Source organism: Electrophorus electricus, chromosome 13 (genome assembly GCF_041902795.1).
Source record: "Electrophorus electricus isolate QZ-2024a chromosome 13, ASM4190279v1, whole genome shotgun sequence".
NCBI classification, from domain to species: domain Eukaryota; kingdom Metazoa; phylum Chordata; class Actinopteri; order Gymnotiformes; family Gymnotidae; genus Electrophorus; species Electrophorus electricus.
The window spans coordinates 20,219,617-20,238,455 of NC_137509.1; the positions used below are offsets into that span (position 1 = coordinate 20,219,617).

The 18,839-nt window shown below is 36.9% G+C and overlaps 22 pseudogenes; all 22 read left to right on the forward strand.

Annotated features, from left to right (window-relative positions):
- The first annotated feature begins 6 nt into the window (after positions 1-6).
- Positions 7-125, forward strand: LOC145650773 (5S ribosomal RNA; annotated as a pseudogene).
- Positions 126-917: 792 nt separating this feature from the next.
- Positions 918-1,036, forward strand: LOC145648746 (5S ribosomal RNA; annotated as a pseudogene).
- A 790-nt stretch (positions 1,037-1,826) lies between these two features.
- On the forward strand, positions 1,827-1,945 carry LOC145650774 (5S ribosomal RNA; annotated as a pseudogene).
- Positions 1,946-2,737: 792 nt separating this feature from the next.
- LOC145650775 (5S ribosomal RNA) lies at positions 2,738-2,856 on the forward strand (annotated as a pseudogene).
- A 792-nt stretch (positions 2,857-3,648) lies between these two features.
- On the forward strand, positions 3,649-3,767 carry LOC145647840 (5S ribosomal RNA; annotated as a pseudogene).
- Positions 3,768-4,560: 793 nt separating this feature from the next.
- LOC145650886 (5S ribosomal RNA) lies at positions 4,561-4,679 on the forward strand (annotated as a pseudogene).
- A 793-nt stretch (positions 4,680-5,472) lies between these two features.
- On the forward strand, positions 5,473-5,591 carry LOC145647841 (5S ribosomal RNA; annotated as a pseudogene).
- Positions 5,592-6,384: 793 nt separating this feature from the next.
- On the forward strand, positions 6,385-6,503 carry LOC145650364 (5S ribosomal RNA; annotated as a pseudogene).
- Positions 6,504-7,296: 793 nt separating this feature from the next.
- LOC145650887 (5S ribosomal RNA) lies at positions 7,297-7,415 on the forward strand (annotated as a pseudogene).
- Positions 7,416-8,207: 792 nt separating this feature from the next.
- Positions 8,208-8,326, forward strand: LOC145648001 (5S ribosomal RNA; annotated as a pseudogene).
- A 793-nt stretch (positions 8,327-9,119) lies between these two features.
- LOC145650888 (5S ribosomal RNA) lies at positions 9,120-9,238 on the forward strand (annotated as a pseudogene).
- A 792-nt stretch (positions 9,239-10,030) lies between these two features.
- LOC145648002 (5S ribosomal RNA) lies at positions 10,031-10,149 on the forward strand (annotated as a pseudogene).
- A 793-nt stretch (positions 10,150-10,942) lies between these two features.
- On the forward strand, positions 10,943-11,061 carry LOC145650548 (5S ribosomal RNA; annotated as a pseudogene).
- A 791-nt stretch (positions 11,062-11,852) lies between these two features.
- LOC145648937 (5S ribosomal RNA) lies at positions 11,853-11,971 on the forward strand (annotated as a pseudogene).
- A 790-nt stretch (positions 11,972-12,761) lies between these two features.
- Positions 12,762-12,880, forward strand: LOC145648938 (5S ribosomal RNA; annotated as a pseudogene).
- A 790-nt stretch (positions 12,881-13,670) lies between these two features.
- LOC145650776 (5S ribosomal RNA) lies at positions 13,671-13,789 on the forward strand (annotated as a pseudogene).
- A 794-nt stretch (positions 13,790-14,583) lies between these two features.
- Positions 14,584-14,702, forward strand: LOC145650777 (5S ribosomal RNA; annotated as a pseudogene).
- Positions 14,703-15,493: 791 nt separating this feature from the next.
- Positions 15,494-15,612, forward strand: LOC145647266 (5S ribosomal RNA; annotated as a pseudogene).
- Positions 15,613-16,403: 791 nt separating this feature from the next.
- LOC145647060 (5S ribosomal RNA) lies at positions 16,404-16,522 on the forward strand (annotated as a pseudogene).
- A 352-nt stretch (positions 16,523-16,874) lies between these two features.
- LOC145647230 (5S ribosomal RNA) lies at positions 16,875-16,993 on the forward strand (annotated as a pseudogene).
- Positions 16,994-17,783: 790 nt separating this feature from the next.
- LOC145644547 (5S ribosomal RNA) lies at positions 17,784-17,902 on the forward strand (annotated as a pseudogene).
- Positions 17,903-18,695: 793 nt separating this feature from the next.
- Positions 18,696-18,814, forward strand: LOC145647231 (5S ribosomal RNA; annotated as a pseudogene).
- The last annotated feature ends 25 nt before the right edge of the window (positions 18,815-18,839 follow it).

Sequence of the window (18,839 nt, forward strand, 5' to 3'; positions counted from 1 at the left end):
TTTAAGGCTTACGGCCACACCAGCTTGAGAAAGTGCAATCTCATCTGACCTTGGAAGCTAAGCAAGTTTGGGCCTGGATAGTACTGAGGTGGGACTCTACCTAGGAATACCAGGTGCTGTAAGCTCTTCTTGCATCACTTTAATTTACTTTCAAGCTGACATGCTCAAATGTGAAGTGCAGTGATTAATAAAAAAAAACTATCTGTTAGCACCTGGGAATAGCCGATGCTGTAAGTTTTTTTTGCATCACTTTCATTTACTCTCCAACTCACATGCCTGAATGTGAAGTGCAGTTATTCATCAAAAAAATATCTGTTAGCACCATGGACTACGAGATGCTGTAATCTTCTCTTGCATCACTTTAATTTACTGTCAAGATGACATGCTAGGATTTGAAGTGCAGTAATTAATTAAAAAAAATATCTGTTAGCACCTGGGAATAGCAGATGCTGTAAGTTTTTGTTGCATCACTTTACTTTAATCTGCAACTGACAAGCTTGTATGTGAAGTGTACAGATTAAAAAGAAATCTTTTAGTACCAGGGAATAGCAGGTGCTGTAAGATTGTATTGCATCCCTTTAATTTATGTTCAAGCTATCATGTTCAAATTTGAAGTGCAGTGAATAATTAACTCAAACTATCTGTTAGCACCTGGGAATAGCAGATGCTGTAAGTTTTTTTTGCATCACTTTCATTTACTCTCCAACTCACATGCCTGAATGTGAAGTGCAGTGATTCATCAAAAAACTGTCTGTTAGTGCCTCCGTATACCAGATGTTGTAAGCTTTTATTGCATCATTTAATTTACATTCAAGATAACATTCTAGAATGTCAAGTGCAGGGATTAATAAAAAAAATTGTCAGATTGGTCTTTGATCATATTTGCTATTATTAGGCAATTTGAGTAAGTGTTTAAGGCTTACGGCCACACCAGCTTGAGAACGCCCAATCTCATCTGACCTTGGAAGCTAAACAAGTTTGGGCCTGGATAGTACTGAGGTGGAACCCTACCTAGGAATACCAGGTGCTGTAAGCTTTTCTTGCATCACTTTAATTTACTTTCAAGCTGACATGCTCAAATGTGAAGTGCAGTGATTAATAAAAAAAACTATCTGTTAGCACCTGGGAATAGCAGATGCTGTAAGTTTTTTTTGCATCACTTTCATTTACTCTCCAACTCACATGCCTGAATGTGAAGTGCAGTTATTCATCAAAAACTATCTGTTAGCACCTTGGACTACGAGATGCTGTAAGCTTCTCTTGAATCACTTTAATTTACTGTCAAGATGACATGCTAGGATGTGAAATGCAGTGATTAATTAAAAAAACTATCTGTTAGCACCTGGGAATAGCAGATGCTGTAAGTTTTTGTTGCATCACTTTACTTTAATCTGCAACTGACAAGCTTGTATGTGAAGTGTACAGATTAAATAGAAATATTTTAGTACCAGGGAATAGCAGGTGCTGTAAGACTGTATTCCATCCCTTTAATTTATGTTCAAGCTATCATGTTCAAATTTGAAGTGCAGTGAATAATTAACTCAAACTATCTGTTAGCACCTGGGAATAGCAGATGCTGTAAGTTTTTTTTGCATCACTTTCGTTTACTCTCCAACTCACATGCCTGAATGTGAAGTGCAGTGATTCATCAAAAAACTGTCTGTTAGTGCCTCCGTATACCAGATGTTGTAAGCTTTTATTGCATCATTTAATTTACATTCAAGATAACATTCTAGAATGTCAAGTGCAGGGATTAATAAAAAAAATTGTCAGATTGGTCTTTGATCATATTTGCTATGATTAGGCAATTTGAGTAAGTGTTTAAGGCTTACGGCCACACCAGCTTGAGAAAGTGCAATCTCATCTGACCTTGGAAGCTAAGCAAGTTTGGGCCTGGATAGTACTGAGGTGGGACTCTACCTAGGAATACCAGGTGCTGTAAGCTCTTCTTGCATCACTTTAATTTACTTTCAAGCTGACATGCTCAAATGTGAAGTGCAGTGATTAATAAAAAAAAACTATCTGTTAGCACCTGGGAATAGCCGATGCTGTAAGTTTTTTTTGCATCACTTTCATTTACTCTCCAACTCACATGCCTGAATGTGAAGTGCAGTTATTCATCAAAAATCTATCTGTTAGCACCTTGGACTACGAGATGCTGTAAGCTTCTCTTGCATCACTTTAATTTACTGTCAAGATGACATGCTAGGATGTGAAATGCAGTGATTAATTAAAAAAACTATCTGTTGGCACCTGGGAATAGCAGATGCTGTAAGTTTTTGTTGAATCACTTTAATTTAATCTGCTACTGACAAGCTTGTATGTGAAGTGTACAGATTAAATAGAAATCTTTTAGTACCAGGGAATAGCAGGTGCTGTAAGACTGTATTCCATCCCTTTAATTTATGTTCAAGCTATCATGTTCAAATTTGAAGTGCAGTGAATAATTAACTCAAACTATCTGTTAGCACCTGGGAATAGCAGATGCTGTAAGTTTTTTTTGCATCACTTTCATTTACTCTCCAACTCACATGCCTGAATGTGAAGTGCAGTGATTCATCAAAAAACTGTCTGTTAGTGCCTCCGTATACCAGATGTTGTAAGCTTTTATTGCATCATTTAATTTACATTCAAGATAACATTCTAGAATGTCAAGTGCAGGGATTAATAAAAAAAATTGTCAGATTGGTCTTTGATCATATTTGCTATGATTAGGCAATTTGAGTAAGTGTTTAAGGCTTACGGCCACACCAGCTTGAGAAAGTGCAATCTCATCTGACCTTGGAAGCTAAGCAAGTTTGGGCCTGGATAGTACTGAGGTGGGACTCTACCTAGGAATACCAGGTGCTGTAAGCTCTTCTTGCATCACTTTAATTTACTTTCAAGCTGACATGCTCAAATGTGAAGTGCAGTGATTAATAAAAAAAAACTATCTGTTAGCACCTGGGAATAGCCGATGCTGTAAGTTTTTTTTGCATCACTTTCATTTACTCTCCAACTCACATGCCTGAATGTGAAGTGCAGTTATTCATCAAAAATCTATCTGTTAGCACCTTGGACTACGAGATGCTGTAAGCTTCTCTTGCATCACTTTAATTTACTGTCAAGATGACATGCTAGGATGTGAAATGCAGTGATTAATTAAAAAAACTATCTGTTGGCACCTGGGAATAGCAGATGCTGTAAGTTTTTGTTGAATCACTTTAATTTAATCTGCTACTGACAAGCTTGTATGTGAAGTGTACAGATTAAATAGAAATCTTTTAGTACCAGGGAATAGCAGGTGCTGTAAGATTGTATTGCATCCCTTTAATTTATGTTCAAGCTATCATGTTCAAATTTGAAGTGCAGTGAATAATTAACTCAAACTATCTGTTAGCACCTGGGAATAGCAGATGCTGTAAGTTTTTTTTGCATCACTTTCATTTACTCTCCAACTCACATGCCTGAATGTGAAGTGCAGTGATTCATCAAAAAACTGTCTGTTAGTGCCTCCGTATACCAGATGTTGTAAGCTTTTATTGCATCATTTAATTTACATTCAAGATAACATTCTAGAATGTCAAGTGCAGGGATTAATAAAAAAAATTGTCAGATTGGTCTTTGATCATATTTGCTATGATTAGGCAATTTGAGTAAGTGTTTAAGGCTTACGGCCACACCAGCTTGAGAACGTCCAATCTCATCTGACCTTGGAAGCTAAGCAAGTTTGGGCCTGGATAGTACTGAGGTGGGACTCTACCTAGGAATACCAGGTGCTGTAAGCTCTTCTTGCATCACTTTAATTTACTTTCAAGCTGACATGCTCAAATGTGAAGTGCAGTGATTAATAAAAAAAAACTATCTGTTAGCACCTGGGAATAGCCGATGCTGTAAGTTTTTTTTGCATCACTTTCATTTACTCTCCAACTCACATGCCTGAATGTGAAGTGCAGTTATTCATCAAAAATCTATCTGTTAGCACCTTGGACTACGAGATGCTGTTAAGCTTCTCTTGCATCACTTTAATTTACTTTCAAGATGACATGCTAGGATGTGAAGTGCAGTGATTAATTAAAAAAACTATCTGTTAGCACCTGGGAATAGCAGATGCTGTAAGTTTTTGTTGCATCACTTTACTCTAATCTGCAACTGACAAGCTTGTATGTGAAGTGTACAGATTAAATAGAAATCTTTTAGTACCAGGGAATAGCAGGTGCTGTAAGACTGTATTCCATCCCTTTAATTTATGTTCAAGCTATCATGTTCAAATTTGAAGTGCAGTGAATAATTAACTCAAACTATCTGTTAGCACCTGGGAATAGCAGATGCTGTAAGTTTTTTTTGCATCACTTTCATTTACTCTCCAACTCACATGCCTGAATGTGAAGTGCAGTGATTCATCAAAAAACTGTCTGTTAGTGCCTCCGTATACCAGATGTTGTAAGCTTTTATTGCATCATTTAATTTACATTCAAGATAACATTCTAGAATGTCAAGTGCAGGGATTAATAAAAAAAATTGTCAGATTGGTCTTTGATCATATTTGCTATGATTAGGCAATTTGAGTAAGTGTTTAAGGCTTACGGCCACACCAGCTTGAGAAAGTGCAATCTCATCTGACCTTGGAAGCTAAGCAAGTTTGGGCCTGGATAGTACTGAGGTGGGACCCTACCTAGGAATACCAGGTGCTGTAAGCTCTTCTTGCATCACTTTAATTTACTTTCAAGCTGACATGCTCAAATGTGAAGTGCAGTGATTAATAAAAAAAAACTATCTGTTAGCACCTGGGAATAGCCGATGCTGTAAGTGTTTTTTTGCATCACTTTCATTTACTCTCCAACTCACATGCCTGAATGTGAAGTGCAGTTATTCATCAAAAATCTATCTGTTAGCACCTTGGACTACGAGATGCTGTAAGCTTCTCTTGCATCACTTTAATTTACTTTCAAGATGACATGCTAGGATGTGAAGTGCAGTGATTAATTAAAAAAACTATCTGTTAGCACCTGGGAATAGCAGATGCTGTAAGTTTTTGTTGCATCACTTTACTTTAATCTGCAACTGACAAGCTTGTATGTGAAGTGTACAGATTAAATAGAAATATTTTAGTACCAGGGAATAGCAGGTGCTGTAAGATTGTATTGCATCCCTTTAATTTATGTTCAAGCTATCATGTTCAAATTTGAAGTGCAGTGAATAATTAACTCAAACTATCTGTTAGCACCTGGGAATAGCAGATGCTGTAAGTTTTTTTTGCATCACTTTCATTTACTCTCCAACTCACATGCCTGAATGTGAAGTGCAGTGATTCATCAAAAAACTGTCTGTTAGTGCCTCCGTATACCAGATGTTGTAAGCTTTTATTGCATCATTTAATTTACATTCAAGATAACATTCTAGAATGTCAAGTGCAGGGATTAATAAAAAAAATTGTCAGATTGGTCTTTGATCATATTTGCTATGATTAGGCAATTTGAGTAAGTGTTTAAGGCTTACGGCCACACCAGCTTGAGAACGTCCAATCTCATCTGACCTTGGAAGCTAAGCAAGTTTGGGCCTGGATAGTACTGAGGTGGGACTCTACCTAGGAATACCAGGTGCTGTAAGCTCTTCTTGCATCACTTTAATTTACTTTCAAGCTGACATGCTCAAATGTGAAGTGCAGTGATTAATAAAAAAAAACTATCTGTTAGCACCTGGGAATAGCCGATGCTGTAAGTTTTTTTTGCATCACTTTCATTTACTCTCCAACTCACATGCCTGAATGTGAAGTGCAGTTATTCATCAAAAATCTATCTGTTAGCACCTTGGACTACGAGATGCTGTTAAGCTTCTCTTGCATCACTTTAATTTACTTTCAAGATGACATGCTAGGATGTGAAGTGCAGTGATTAATTAAAAAAACTATCTGTTAGCACCTGGGAATAGCAGATGCTGTAAGTTTTTGTTGCATCACTTTACTCTAATCTGCAACTGACAAGCTTGTATGTGAAGTGTACAGATTAAATAGAAATCTTTTAGTACCAGGGAATAGCAGGTGCTGTAAGACTGTATTCCATCCCTTTAATTTATGTTCAAGCTATCATGTTCAAATTTGAAGTGCAGTGAATAATTAACTCAAACTATCTGTTAGCACCTGGGAATAGCAGATGCTGTAAGTTTTTTTTGCATCACTTTCATTTACTCTCCAACTCACATGCCTGAATGTGAAGTGCAGTGATTCATCAAAAAACTGTCTGTTAGTGCCTCCGTATACCAGATGTTGTAAGCTTTTATTGCATCATTTAATTTACATTCAAGATAACATTCTAGAATGTCAAGTGCAGGGATTAATAAAAAAAATTGTCAGATTGGTCTTTGATCATATTTGCTATGATTAGGCAATTTGAGTAAGTGTTTAAGGCTTACGGCCACACCAACTTGAGAAAGTGCAATCTCATCTGACCTTGGAAGCTAAGCAAGTTTGGGCCTGGATAGTACTGAGGTGGGACTCTACCTAGGAATACCAGGTGCTGTAAGCTCTTCTTGCATCACTTTAATTTACTTTCAAGCTGACATGCTCAAATGTGAAGTGCAGTGATTAATAAAAAAAAACTATCTGTTAGCACCTGGGAATAGCCGATGCTGTAAGTTTTTTTTGCATCACTTTCATTTACTCTCCAACTCACATGCCTGAATGTGAAGTGCAGTTATTCATCAAAAATCTATCTGTTAGCACCTTGGACTACGAGATGCTGTTAAGCTTCTCTTGCATCACTTTAATTTACTTTCAAGATGACATGCTAGGATGTGAAGTGCAGTGATTAATTAAAAAAACTATCTGTTAGCACCTGGGAATAGCAGATGCTGTAAGTTTTTGTTGCATCACTTTACTCTAATCTGCAACTGACAAGCTTGTATGTGAAGTGTACAGATTAAATAGAAATCTTTTAGTACCAGGGAATAGCAGGTGCTGTAAGACTGTATTCCATCCCTTTAATTTATGTTCAAGCTATCATGTTCAAATTTGAAGTGCAGTGAATAATTAACTCAAACTATCTGTTAGCACCTGGGAATAGCAGATGCTGTAAGTTTTTTTTGCATCACTTTCATTTACTCTCCAACTCACATGCCTGAATGTGAAGTGCAGTGATTCATCAAAAAACTGTCTGTTAGTGCCTCCGTATACCAGATGTTGTAAGCTTTTATTGCATCATTTAATTTACATTCAAGATAACATTCTAGAATGTCAAGTGCAGGGATTAATAAAAAAAATTGTCAGATTGGTCTTTGATCATATTTGCTATGATTAGGCAATTTGAGTAAGTGTTTAAGGCTTACGGCCACACCAGCTTGAGAAAGTGCAATCTCATCTGACCTTGGAAGCTAAGCAAGTTTGGGCCTGGATAGTACTGAGGTGGGACCCTACCTAGGAATACCAGGTGCTGTAAGCTCTTCTTGCATCACTTTAATTTACTTTCAAGCTGACATGCTCAAATGTGAAGTGCAGTGATTAATAAAAAAAAACTATCTGTTAGCACCTGGGAATAGCCGATGCTGTAAGTTTTTTTTGCATCACTTTCATTTACTCTCCAACTCACATGCCTGAATGTGAAGTGCAGTTATTCATCAAAAATCTATCTGTTAGCACCTTGGACTACGAGATGCTGTAAGCTTCTCTTGCATCACTTTAATTTACTTTCAAGATGACATGCTAGGATGTGAAGTGCAGTGATTAATTAAAAAAACTATCTGTTAGCACCTGGGAATAGCAGATGCTGTAAGTTTTTGTTGCATCACTTTACTTTAATCTGCAACTGACAAGCTTGTATGTGAAGTGTACAGATTAAATAGAAATATTTTAGTACCAGGGAATAGCAGGTGCTGTAAGATTGTATTGCATCCCTTTAATTTATGTTCAAGCTATCATGTTCAAATTTGAAGTGCAGTGAATAATTAACTCAAACTATCTGTTAGCACCTGGGAATAGCAGATGCTGTAAGTTTTTTTTGCATCACTTTCATTTACTCTCCAACTCACATGCCTGAATGTGAAGTGCAGTGATTCATCAAAAAACTGTCTGTTAGTGCCTCCGTATACCAGATGTTGTAAGCTTTTATTGCATCATTTAATTTACATTCAAGATAACATTCTAGAATGTCAAGTGCAGGGATTAATAAAAAAAATTGTCAGATTGGTCTTTGATCATATTTGCTATGATTAGGCAATTTGAGTAAGTGTTTAAGGCTTACGGCCACACCAGCTTGAGAACGTCCAATCTCATCTGACCTTGGAAGCTAAGCAAGTTTGGGCCTGGATAGTACTGAGGTGGGACTCTCCCTAGGAATACCAGGTGCTGTAAGCTCTTCTTGCATCACTTTAATTTACTTTCAAGCTGACATGCTCAAATGTGAAGTGCAGTGATTAATAAAAAAAAACTATCTGTTAGCACCTGGGAATAGCCGATGCTGTAAGTTTTTTTTGCATCACTTTCATTTACTCTCCAACTCACATGCCTGAATGTGAAGTGCAGTTATTCATCAAAAATCTATCTGTTAGCACCTTGGACTACGAGATGCTGTTAAGCTTCTCTTGCATCACTTTAATTTACTTTCAAGATGACATGCTAGGATGTGAAGTGCAGTGATTAATTAAAAAAACTATCTGTTAGCACCTGGGAATAGCAGATGCTGTAAGTTTTTGTTGCATCACTTTACTCTAATCTGCAACTGACAAGCTTGTATGTGAAGTGTACAGATTAAATAGAAATCTTTTAGTACCAGGGAATAGCAGGTGCTGTAAGACTGTATTCCATCCCTTTAATTTATGTTCAAGCTATCATGTTCAAATTTGAAGTGCAGTGAATAATTAACTCAAACTATCTGTTAGCACCTGGGAATAGCAGATGCTGTAAGTTTTTTTTGCATCACTTTCATTTACTCTCCAACTCACATGCCTGAATGTGAAGTGCAGTGATTCATCAAAAAACTGTCTGTTAGTGCCTCCGTATACCAGATGTTGTAAGCTTTTATTGCATCATTTAATTTACATTCAAGATAACATTCTAGAATGTCAAGTGCAGGGATTAATAAAAAAAATTGTCAGATTGGTCTTTGATCATATTTGCTATGATTAGGCAATTTGAGTAAGTGTTTAAGGCTTACGGCCACACCAGCTTGAGAAAGTGCAATCTCATCTGACCTTGGAAGCTAAGCAAGTTTGGGCCTGGATAGTACTGAGGTGGGACCCTACCTAGGAATACCAGGTGCTGTAAGCTCTTCTTGCATCACTTTAATTTACTTTCAAGCTGACATGCTCAAATGTGAAGTGCAGTGATTAATAAAAAAAAACTATCTGTTAGCACCTGGGAATAGCCGATGCTGTAAGTTTTTTTTGCATCACTTTCATTTACTCTCCAACTCACATGCCTGAATGTGAAGTGCAGTTATTCATCAAAAATCTATCTGTTAGCACCTTGGACTACGAGATGCTGTAAGCTTCTCTTGCATCACTTTAATTTACTTTCAAGATGACATGCTAGGATGTGAAGTGCAGTGATTAATTAAAAAAACTATCTGTTAGCACCTGGGAATAGCAGATGCTGTAAGTTTTTGTTGCATCACTTTACTTTAATCTGCAACTGACAAGCTTGTATGTGAAGTGTACAGATTAAATAGAAATATTTTAGTACCAGGGAATAGCAGGTGCTGTAAGATTGTATTGCATCCCTTTAATTTATGTTCAAGCTATCATGTTCAAATTTGAAGTGCAGTGAATAATTAACTCAAACTATCTGTTAGCACCTGGGAATAGCAGATGCTGTAAGTTTTTTTTGCATCACTTTCATTTACTCTCCAACTCACATGCCTGAATGTGAAGTGCAGTGATTCATCAAAAAACTGTCTGTTAGTGCCTCCGTATACCAGATGTTGTAAGCTTTTATTGCATCATTTAATTTACATTCAAGATAACATTCTAGAATGTCAAGTGCAGGGATTAATAAAAAAAATTGTCAGATTGGTCTTTGATCATATTTGCTATGATTAGGCAATTTGAGTAAGTGTTTAAGGCTTACGGCCACACCAGCTTGAGAACGTCCAATCTCATCTGACCTTGGAAGCTAAGCAAGTTTGGGCCTGGATAGTACTGAGGTGGGACTCTCCCTAGGAATACCAGGTGCTGTAAGCTCTTCTTGCATCACTTTAATTTACTTTCAAGCTGACATGCTCAAATGTGAAGTGTAGTGATTAATAAAAAAAAACTATCTGTTAGCACCTGGGAATAGCCGATGCTGTAAGTTTTTTTTGCATCACTTTCATTTACTCTCCAACTCACATGCCTGAATGTGAAGTGCAGTTATTCATCAAAAATCTATCTGTTAGCACCTTGGACTACGAGATGCTGTTAAGCTTCTCTTGCATCACTTTAATTTACTTTCAAGATGACATGCTAGGATGTGAAGTGCAGTGATTAATTAAAAAAACTATCTGTTAGCACCTGGGAATAGCAGATGCTGTAAGTTTTTGTTGCATCACTTTACTCTAATCTGCAACTGACAAGCTTGTATGTGAAGTGTACAGATTAAATAGAAATCTTTTAGTACCAGGGAATAGCAGGTGCTGTAAGACTGTATTCCATCCCTTTAATTTATGTTCAAGCTATCATGTTCAAATTTGAAGTGCAGTGAATAATTAACTCAAACTATCTGTTAGCACCTGGGAATAGCAGATGCTGTAAGTTTTTTTTGCATCACTTTCATTTACTCTCCAACTCACATGCCTGAATGTGAAGTGCAGTGATTCATCAAAAAACTGTCTGTTAGTGCCTCCGTATACCAGATGTTGTAAGCTTTTATTGCATCATTTAATTTACATTCAAGATAACATTCTAGAATGTCAAGTGCAGGGATTAATAAAAAAAATTGTCAGATTGGTCTTTGATCATATTTGCTATGATTAGGCAATTTGAGTAAGTGTTTAAGGCTTACGGCCACACCAACTTGAGAAAGTGCAATCTCATCTGACCTTGGAAGCTAAGCAAGTTTGGGCCTGGATAGTACTGAGGTGGGACCCTACCTAGGAATACCAGGTGCTGTAAGCTTTTCTTGCATCACTTTAATTTACTTTCAAGCTGACATGCTCAAATGTGAAGTGCAGTGATTAATAAAAAAAACTATCTGTTAGCACCTGGGAATAGCAGATGCTGTAAGTTTTTTTTGCATCACTTTCATTTACTCTCCAACTCACATGCCTGAATGTGAAGTGCAGTTATTCATCAAAAATCTATCTGTTAGCACCTTGGACTACGAGATGCTGTAAGCTTCTCTTGCATCACTTTAATTTACTGTCAAGATGACATGCTAGGATGTGAAATGCAGTGATTAATTAAAAAAACTATCTGTTGGCACCTGGGAATAGCAGATGCTGTAAGTTTTTGTTGAATCACTTTAATTTAATCTGCTACTGACAAGCTTGTATGTGAAGTGTACAGATTAAATAGAAATCTTTTAGTACCAGGGAATAGCAGGTGCTGTAAGATTGTATTGCATCCCTTTAATTTATGTTCAAGCTATCATGTTCAAATTTGAAGTGCAGTGAATAATTAACTCAAACTATCTGTTAGCACCTGGGAATAGCAGATGCTGTAAGTTTTTTTTGCATCACTTTCATTTACTCTCCAACTCACATGCCTGAATGTGAAGTGCAGTGATTCATCAAAAAACTGTCTGTTAGTGCCTCCGTATACCAGATGTTGTAAGCTTTTATTGCATCATTTAATTTACATTCAAGATAACATTCTAGAATGTCAAGTGCAGGGATTAATAAAAAAAATTGTCAGATTGGTCTTTGATCATATTTGCTATTATTAGGCAATTTGAGTAAGTGTTTAAGGCTTACTGCCACACCAGCTTGAGAACGCCCAATCTCATCTGACCTTGGAAGCTAAACAAGTTTGGGCCTGGATAGTACTGAGGTGGGACCCTACCTAGGAATACCAGGTGCTGTAAGCTTTTCTTGCATCACTTTAATTTACTTTCAAGCTGACATGCTCAAATGTGAAGTGCAGTGATTAATAAAAAAAACTATCTGTTAGCACCTGGGAATAGCAGATGCTGTAAGTTTTTTTTGCATCACTTTCATTTACTCTCCAACTCACATGCCTGAATGTGAAGTGCAGTTATTCATCAAAAACTATCTGTTAGCACCTTGGACTACGAGATGCTGTAAGCTTCTCTTGAATCACTTTAATTTACTGTCAAGATGACATGCTAGGATGTGAAATGCAGTGATTAATTAAAAAAACTATCTGTTAGCACCTGGGAATAGCAGATGCTGTAAGTTTTTGTTGCATCACTTTACTTTAATCTGCAACTGACAAGCTTGTATGTGAAGTGTACAGATTAAATAGAAATATTTTAGTACCAGGGAATAGCAGGTGCTGTAAGATTGTATTGCATCCCTTTAATTTATGTTCAAGCTATCATGTTCAAATTTGAAGTGCAGTGAATAATTAACTCAAACTATCTGTTAGCACCTGGGAATAGCAGATGCTGTAAGTTTTTTTTGCATCACTTTCATTTACTCTCCAACTCACATGCCTGAATGTGAAGTGCAGTGATTCATCAAAAAACTGTCTGTTAGTGCCTCCGTATACCAGATGTTGTAAGCTTTTATTGCATCATTTAATTTACATTCAAGATAACATTCTAGAATGTCAAGTGCAGGGATTAATAAAAAAAATTGTCAGATTGGTCTTTGATCATATTTGCTATTATTAGGCAATTTGAGTAAGTGTTTAAAGCTTACTGCCACACCAGCTTGAGAACGCCCAATCTCATCTGACCTTGGAAGCTAAACAAGTTTGGGCCTGGATAGTACTGAGGTGGGACCCTACCTAGGAATACCAGGTGCTGTAAGCTTTTCTTGCATCACTTTAATTTACTTTCAAGCTGACATGCTCAAATGTGAAGTGCAGTGATTAATAAAAAAAACTATCTGTTAGCACCTGGGAATAGCAGATGCTGTAAGTTTTTTTTGCATCACTTTCATTTACTCTCCAACTCACATGCCTGAATGTGAAGTGCAGTTATTCATCAAAAACTATCTGTTAGCACCTTGGACTACGAGATGCTGTAAGCTTCTCTTGAATCACTTTAATTTACTGTCAAGATGACATGCTAGGATGTGAAATGCAGTGATTAATTAAAAAAACTATCTGTTAGCACCTGGGAATAGCAGATGCTGTAAGTTTTTGTTGCATCACTTTACTCTAATCTGCAACTGACAAGCTTGTATGTGAAGTGTACAGATTAAATAGAAATCTTTTAGTACCAGGGAATAGCAGGTGCTGTAAGACTGTATTCCATCCCTTTAATTTATGTTCAAGCTATCATGTTCAAATTTGAAGTGCAGTGAATAATTAACTCAAACTATCTGTTAGCACCTGGGAATAGCAGATGCTGTAAGTTTTTTTTGCATCACTTTCATTTACTCTCCAACTCACATGCCTGAATGTGAAGTGCAGTGATTCATCAAAAAACTGTCTGTTAGTGCCTCCGTATACCAGATGTTGTAAGCTTTTATTGCATCATTTAATTTACATTCAAGATAACATTCTAGAATGTCAAGTGCAGGGATTAATAAAAAAAATTGTCAGATTGGTCTTTGATCATATTTGCTATGATTAGGCAATTTGAGTAAGTGTTTAAGGCTTACGGCCACACCAGCTTGAGAAAGTGCAATCTCATCTGACCTTGGAAGCTAAGCAAGTTTGGGCCTGGATAGTACTGAGGTGGGACTCTACCTAGGAATACCAGGTGCTGTAAGCTCTTCTTGCATCACTTTAATTTACTTTCAAGCTGACATGCTCAAATGTGAAGTGCAGTGATTAATAAAAAAAAACTATCTGTTAGCACCTGGGAATAGCCGATGCTGTAAGTTTTTTTTGCATCACTTTCATTTACTCTCCAACTCACATGCCTGAATGTGAAGTGCAGTTATTCATCAAAAATCTATCAGTTAGCACCTTGGACTACGAGATGCTGTTAAGCTTCTCTTGCATCACTTTAATTTACTTTCAAGATGACATGCTAGGATGTGAAGTGCAGTGATTAATTAAAAAAACTATCTGTTAGCACCTGGGAATAGCAGATGCTGTAAGTTTTTGTTGCATCACTTTACTCTAATCTGCAACTGACAAGCTTGTATGTGAAGTGTACAGATTAAATAGATATCTTTTAGTACCAGGGAATAGCAGGTGCTGTAAGACTGTATTCCATCCCTTTAATTTATGTTCAAGCTATCATGTTCAAATTTGAAGTGCAGTGAATAATTAACTCAAACTATCTGTTAGCACCTGGGAATAGCAGATGCTGTAAGTTTTTTTTGCATCACTTTCATTTACTCTCCAACTCACATGCCTGAATGTGAAGTGCAGTGATTCATCAAAAAACTGTCTGTTAGTGCCTCCGTATACCAGATGTTGTAAGCTTTTATTGCATCATTTAATTTACATTCAAGATAACATTCTAGAATGTCAAGTGCAGGGATTAATAAAAAAAAATTGTCAGATTGGTCTTTGATCATATTTGCTATGATTAGGCAATTTGAGTAAGTGTTTAAGGCTTACGGCCACACCAGCTTGAGAAAGTGCAATCTCATCTGACCTTGGAAGCTAAGCAAGTTTGGGCCTGGATAGTACTGAGGTGGGACTCTACCTAGGAATACCAGGTGCTGTAAGCTCTTCTTGCATCACTTTAATTTACTTTCAAGCTGACATGCTCAAATGTGAAGTGCAGTGATTAATAAAAAAAAACTATCTGTTAGCACCTGGGAATAGCCGATGCTGTAAGTTTTTTTTGCATCACTTTCATTTACTCTCCAACTCACATGCCTGAATGTGAAGTGCAGTTATTCATCAAAAATCTATCTGTTAGCACCTTGGACTACGAGATGCTGTAAGCTTCTCTTGCATCACTTTAATTTACTTTCAAGATGACATGCTAGGATGTGAAGTGCAGTGATTAATTAAAAAAACTATCTGTTAGCACCTGGGAATAGCAGATGCTGTAAGTTTTTGTTGCATCACTTTACTTTAATCTGCAACTGACAAGCTTGTATGTGAAGTGTACAGATTAAATAGAAATATTTTAGTACCAGGGAATAGCAGGTGCTGTAAGACTGTATTCCATCCCTTTAATTTATGTTCAAGCTATCATGTTCAAATTTGAAGTGCAGTGAATAATTAACTCAAACTATCTGTTAGCACCTGGGAATAGCAGATGCTGTAAGTTTTTTTTGCATCACTTTCATTTACTCTCCAACTCACATGCCTGAATGTGAAGTGCAGTGATTCATCAAAAAACTGTCTGTTAGTGCCTCCGTATACCAGATGTTGTAAGCTTTTATTGCATCATTTAATTTACATTCAAGATAACATTCTAGAATGTCAAGTGCAGGGATTAATAAAAAAATTGTCAGATTGGTCTTTGATCATATTTGCTATGATTAGGCAATTTGAGTAAGTGTTTAAGGCTTACAGCCTCACCAGCTTGAGAACGCCCAATCTCATCTGACCTTGGAAGCTAAGCAAGTTTGGGCCTGGGTAGTACTAAGGTGGGACCCTACCTAGGAATACCAGGTGCTGTAAGCTTTTCTTGCATCACTTTAATTTACTTTCAAGCTAACATGCTCAAATGTGAAGTGCAGTGATTAATAAAAAAAAACTATCTGTTAGCACCTGGGAATAGCCGATGCTGTAAGTTTTTTTTGCATCACTTTCATTTACTCTCCAACTCACATGCCTGAATGTGAAGTGCAGTTATTCATCAAAAATCTATCTGTTAGCACCTTGGACTACGAGATGCTGTAAGCTTCTCTTGCATCACTTTAATTTACTTTCAAGATGACATGCTAGGATGTGAAGTGCAGTGATTAATTAAAAAAACTATCTGTTAGCACCTGGGAATAGCAGATGCTGTAAGTTTTTGTTGCATCACTTTACTTTAATCTGCAACTGACAAGCTTGTATGTGAAGTGTACAGATTAAATAGAAATATTTTAGTACCAGGGAATAGCAGGTGCTGTAAGACTGTATTCCATCCCTTTAATTTATGTTCAAGCTATCATGTTCAAATTTGAAGTGCAGTGAATAATTAACTCAAACTATCTGTTAGCACCTGGGAATAGCAGATGCTGTAAGTTTTTTTTGCATCACTTTCATTTACTCTCCAACTCACATGCCTGAATGTGAAGTGCAGTGATTCATCAAAAAACTGTCTGTTAGTGCCTCCGTATACCAGATGTTGTAAGCTTTTATTGCATCATTTAATTTACATTCAAGATAACATTCTAGAATGTCAAGTGCAGGGATTAATAAAAAAATTGTCAGATTGGTCTTTGATCATATTTGCTATGATTAGGCAATTTGAGTAAGTGTTTAAGGCTTACGGCCTCACCAGCTTGAGAACGCCCAATCTCATCTGACCTTGGAAGCTAAGCAAGTTTGGGCCTGGGTAGTACTAAGGTGGGACCCTACCTAGGAATACCAGGTGCTGTAAGCTTTTCTTGCATCACTTTAATTTACTTTCAAGCTAACATGCTCAAATGTGAAGTGCAGTGATTAATAAAAAAAACTATCTGTTAGCACCTGGGAATAGCAGATGCTGTAAGTTTTTTTTGCATCACTTTCATTTACTCTCCAACTCACATGCCTGAATGTGAAGTGCAGTGATTCATCAAAAAACTGTCTGTTAGTGCCTCCGTATACCAGATGTTGTAAGCTTTTATTGCATCATTTAATTTACATTCAAGATAACATTCTAGAATGTCAAGTGCAGGGATTAATAAAAAAAATTGTCAGATTGGTCTTTGATCATATTTGCTATTATTAGGCAATTTGAGTAAGTGTTTAAGGCTTACGGCCACACCAGCTTGAGAACGCCCAATCTCATCTGACCTTGGAAGCTAAACAAGTTTGGGCCTGGATAGTACTGAGGTGGGACCCTACCTAGGAATACCAGGTGCTGTAAGCTTTTCTTGCATCACTTTAATTTACTTTCAAGCTGACATGCTCAAATGTGAAGTGCAGTGATTAATAAAAAAAACTATCTGTTAGCACCTGGGAATAGCAGATGCTGTAAGTTTTTTTTGCATCACTTTCATTTACTCTCCAACTCACATGCCTGAATGTGAAGTGCAGTTATTCATCAAAAACTATCTGTTAGCACCTTGGACTACGAGATGCTGTAAGCTTCTCTTGAATCACTTTAATTTACTGTCAAGATGACATGCTAGGATGTGAAATGCAGTGATTAATTAAAAAAACTATCTGTTAGCACCTGGGAATAGCAGATGCTGTAAGTTTTTGTTGCATCACTTTACTTTAATCTGCAACTGACAAGCTTGTATGTGAAGTGTACAGATTAAATAGAAATATTTTAGTACCAGGGAATAGCAGGTGCTGTAAGATTGTATTGCATCCCTTTAATTTATGTTCAAGCTATCATGTTCAAATTTGAAGTGCAGTGAATAATTAACTCAAACTATCTGTTAGCACCTGGGAATAGCAGATGCTGTAAGTTTTTTTTGCATCACTTTCATTTACTCTCCAACTCACATGCCTGAATGTGAAGTGCAGTGATTCATCAAAAAACTGTCTGTTAGTGCCTCCGTATACCAGATGTTGTAAGCTTTTATTGCATCATTTAATTTACAATCAAGATAACATTCTAGAATGTCAAGTGCAGGGATTAATAAAAAAAATTGTCAGATTGGTCTTTGATCATATTTGCTATGATTAGGCAATTTGAGTAAGTGTTTAAGGCTTACGGCCACACCAGCTTGAGAAAGTGCAATCTCATCTGACCTTGGAAGCTAAGCAAGTTTGGGCCTGGATAATACTGAGGTGGGACTCTACCTAGGAATACCAGGTGCTGTAAGCTCTTCTTGCATCACTTTAATTTACTTTCAAGCTGACATGCTCAAATGTGAAGTGCAGTGATTAATAAAAAAAAACTATCTGTTAGCACCTGGGAATAGCCGATGCTGTAAGTTTTTTTTGCATCACTTTCATTTACTCTCCAACTCACATGCCTGAATGTGAAGTGCAGTTATTCATCAAAAATCTATCAGTTAGCACCTTGGACTACGAGATGCTGTTAAGCTTCTCTTGCATCACTTTAATTTACTTTCAAGATGACATGCTAGGATGTGAAGTGCAGTGATTAATTAAAAAAACTATCTGTTAGCACCTGGGAATAGCAGATGCTGTAAGTTTTTGTTGCATCACTTTACTCTAATCTGCAACTGACAAGCTTGTATGTGAAGTGTACAGATTAAATAGAAATCTTTTAGTACCAGGGAATAGCAGGTGCTGTAAGACTGTATTCCATCCCTTTAATTTATGTTCAAGCTATCATGTTCAAATTTGAAGTGCAGTGAATAATTAACTCAAACTATCTGTTAGCACCTGGGAATAGCAGATGCTGTAAGTTTTTTTTGCATCACTTTCATTTACTCTCCAACTCACATGCCTGAATGTGAAGTGCAGTGATTCATCAAAAAACTGTCTGTTAGTGCCTCCGTATACCAGATGTTGTAAGCTTTTATTGCATCATTTAATTTACATTCAAGATAACATTCTAGAATGTCAAGTGCAGGGATTAATAAAAAAAATTGTCAGATTGGTCTTTGATCATATTTGCTATTATTAGGCAATTTGAGTAAGTGTTTAAGGCTTACGGCCACACCAGCTTGAGAACGCCCAATCTCATCTGACCTTGGAAGCTAAACAAGTTTGGGCCTGGATAGTACTGAGGTGGGACCCTACCTAGGAATACCAGGTGCTGTAAGCTTTTCTTGCATCACTTTAATTTACTT